Source organism: Arachis ipaensis, chromosome B09, assembly GCF_000816755.2.
Source record: "Arachis ipaensis cultivar K30076 chromosome B09, Araip1.1, whole genome shotgun sequence".
In the NCBI taxonomy this organism is placed as follows: domain Eukaryota; kingdom Viridiplantae; phylum Streptophyta; class Magnoliopsida; order Fabales; family Fabaceae; genus Arachis; species Arachis ipaensis.
Window position 1 is genome coordinate 73,099,612 of NC_029793.2, and position 3,460 is coordinate 73,103,071.

The 3,460-nt window shown below is 37.0% G+C and overlaps 1 long non-coding RNA gene across 1 annotated transcript; it reads left to right on the forward strand.

The window, feature by feature from the left end:
* LOC110266519 lies at window positions 1,019–2,447 on the forward strand. The gene is made up of 2 exons (XR_002353929.1): window positions 1,019–1,154; window positions 2,128–2,447. It is a non-coding gene; the product is annotated as an uncharacterized LOC110266519 (long non-coding RNA).

Genomic DNA, 3,460 nt, shown 5'->3' on the forward strand with positions numbered 1-3,460 from the left:
GGAAAGGAGTAAGACTGATTGGATGAAGATAGCAGGAAAGCAGAGGTTCAGAGGAACGAAAGCATCTTCATTCGCTTATCTGAAATTCTCACCAATGAATTACATAAGTATTTCTATCCCTATTTTATTAATTAATATTCCAAAATACTATTATCAATTTATATCTGCCTAACTGAGATTTGCAAGGTGACCATAGCTTGCTTCATACCGACAATCTCCGTGGGATTCGACCCTTACTCACGTAAGGTATTACTTGGACGACCCAGTGCTCTTGCTGGTTAGTTGTATCGAAGTTGTGAACCATGGTATTGGCTCCATGTTCTTGGCGCCATTGCCAGGGAAGGAAAGAGCCATGAATTTTACATAATCAAAGTGTAATCACGATTGCACATACTAAGTTGCTCACGTTGCCAGGGATTGTTTGAGCCTGGACATCACAATTTCGTGCACCAATAAGCAGCTGGTAATATAACTTATTCTTTGTGATTTCTCTTTTATATGTATTCATGGTGTAGTTGCCTAGTTAGTATGCTTCATGTAAACTTTTCTCTATGTATTCTAGCGTGACTCTAAAGAGAACAGTGAAGAACCATCAAGGGCTGAAGTTTTCATAGCAACTCGCACAAGTAAAAAAGGAAAAGAAATTGATGCTAAAACACAAGCCACAATTGTGAGTTGTTTGTATTTGTATTTTGGATATGTACATTATGAATTTTGATGTGATTTCTATCTAAATTGAGTTAATGCGACTTTGAACTTTATTGGTTGTTGCTTTTTGATAGACTGAACTTCAGAACCGTTTAGAAGCAGGAGAAAATGAAGAGGATGCATTTGTAGGAGTGTTAGGAAAGGACCAACCAGGTCGACTTCGTTGTTATGTGGCTTCGATTACAAGAAGCTCTCTTAAAAAAGATGAGGAGATTCGCCACATAAAAGTTGAATAAAACACTAAGGTCTCATCATTAGAGAAGAAGATGGATGGTGTATGTGGTTTATTAAAGGTATTGGTGCACCAACTCAACCCTGGAATGAGAAATGAAGAGGTAACAGCCTTAGTTCAAGCTGCCCAAGATTCTCCTGTGGATACCTCAAGTAGCAAAGCAAAAAATACTCCTCACTCCTCCGAAGCAACTCACATTCCACACAAAGATGATGTAGGTAAAATTGTGGCATGATTGACATTCTTTATTTTGTTAAAAAAGAGATAAAAAATTGAGAGAGAAATAGTCAAATAGTAGGCTTCAATTTCAAAAAAGGTGAGTGCTATTTCACTTTGATAAAGTCTATTCAAGTCTTGTATTTACTAGCTGGAGGAGTTTTATCTATAGAAGTCCTACTTAGCTTGACCAGGTTAGTTGATCTCTAGTTGACTAAGGATAGAACTGATTTAGGATTGTAAGTGAAGAAAGAAAAATATCCTGCTAGTAAATGGAGATTCAGTGACTGAAACCGCTGGATTAGAAATAAAAAAGCTTGCAATATGGTCTGAAACTCTGAATAAATAGTGGCAATGTGAAAATGGAGATCAGCCTAGACCTGGAGGAGATAAGTTAAAGTGCAATGGACTGTGGATATGAACTCTGTTATTTTGACTCCTTAAAAGACTTTATTACCAGCAATGTCTGGTCTTTTAGAGTGTAATATTTTTGTGTATGTCTGTATTTTTCTACTATGATTGTTTATGTCTGTAATACATTTGATGACTTCTTCCATTTAGATATTAGTCTACATGTTAAAGCTTCTGCCTGCTGTTTAGTTGCTTTGATGATGTCCACATAATTATAGTTCCAAGCTTGTCATGCTCAAAAAGCAGATGAAAATAACGGTAGATCTACTGAAAATATTATGCATTTTCTGTTTTTTTGAATATGTTATATCAATGCATTGAAGATTGAAGATGCTTGTTTAGCATATGCCTACATTCTCTTTGCTTCTCTTAAACTCGCATTCTTTTGAGTGCACCATTCTGATTATTCAAAATGGTATTACTTGTAAATATAGGAGGCAAGAGCCTATGAATATACTTCCATGAAGAACCTGAATGAGTCCGAGAATGGATTTTGGGGTGCTCTGGCCAGGAAAGCCAAATCAATTTGTAGTTGTTCATTTGTGTTTTTTATTTTGCAGGGCACAGGTCAAAACAATTTACCTTGCAATGATGATGCATGAAGTACAAGAAGACTTTGATTAGGAATTCTAATTCATGTATTAGGAATTTCACACTTTTGGTATTTTGAAGACGACTTTGATTAGGAATTCTAATTCATGTATTAGGAATTTCACACTTTTGGTATTTTGAAGACGACTTTGATTAGGAATTCTAATTCATGTATTAGGAATTCATGAGTAGTTATGATTTTCACTTTTGGTATTTTGTTAGTGTATGTTGTTATGTGATCACACACTTATTTTGGTGACAATTTTATGAAAGTTGGATTACTTGATAATTGGTTATTGACTAAATTATAAAATTATCTATGAATTCATATTAGGTTTTATATATTTATGAAGATTAAAAAGGGAATTAGGTTACTGACCATCTTTTTCGCCACGCTTTAAAAACGTGGCCATACATGGCCATATCTCTGTTTATTGCCACGCTTAGAAAGCGTGGCTGTATCTAAGCTTTTTCGCCACGTTTTTCAAGTGTGGCCAAATCTCCTCTACTACCACGCTTTCGCCACGCTTTAAAAGCGTGGCCATATCTGGTCTATCGCCACGCTTTTACAGCGTGGCCATATCTGGTCTACTGTCACGCTTGAAAAGCGTGGCCAGATCTACCCTATTGCCACGCTTTTACAGCGTGGCCATATCTATGCCTATCGCCACGCTTTAAAAGCGTGGCCGTATTTCCCACCTATAGCCACGCTTTTACAAGTGGCAGTTTGTAAAAAAGCGTGGCAAACAAAAAGCGTGGCAATAGGCTACAAAAAGCGTGGCGATAGAGCTACCGCCACCCTTTGATAGGTCACCCTTTCAAAAGCGTGGCGGTAGCTCAAAAAGCGTGGCGAAAAGCTATCGCCACGCTTTTTTCAGCTTTTCGCCACGCTTTAAAAGCGTGGCGAAAAATGTGTTTTCTTGTAGTGAATGGATCCTATTCCAACATGATCGAGAACAGACAGATGATTAGCCGTGCGGTGACAGCGTGCTGATGACAAGTCATCTTAGCCTAGTTTCACTAGCCTTTTTCTTTAGTTTTCAATTGAATTATGCACTTTCTTGAGCCATAAGCAAGCTAATTGGGTAGATTTTCATGTTTCCTTTGATTTAATCAACCATGTATGAATTCATGCTATTTCATGAGGTTTTATACTATAATTGTCACATATTATGAAAGAATGAATATCTCATGATTTTAAGCATAGCTTTGATGTGTTTGGTTGATTAATGATAGGTGAAGAAAGCTTGGAGAAAGGTTGAAGCAAGAAGGAATAGCTAGGAGTAAAGAGAGGACAATGGA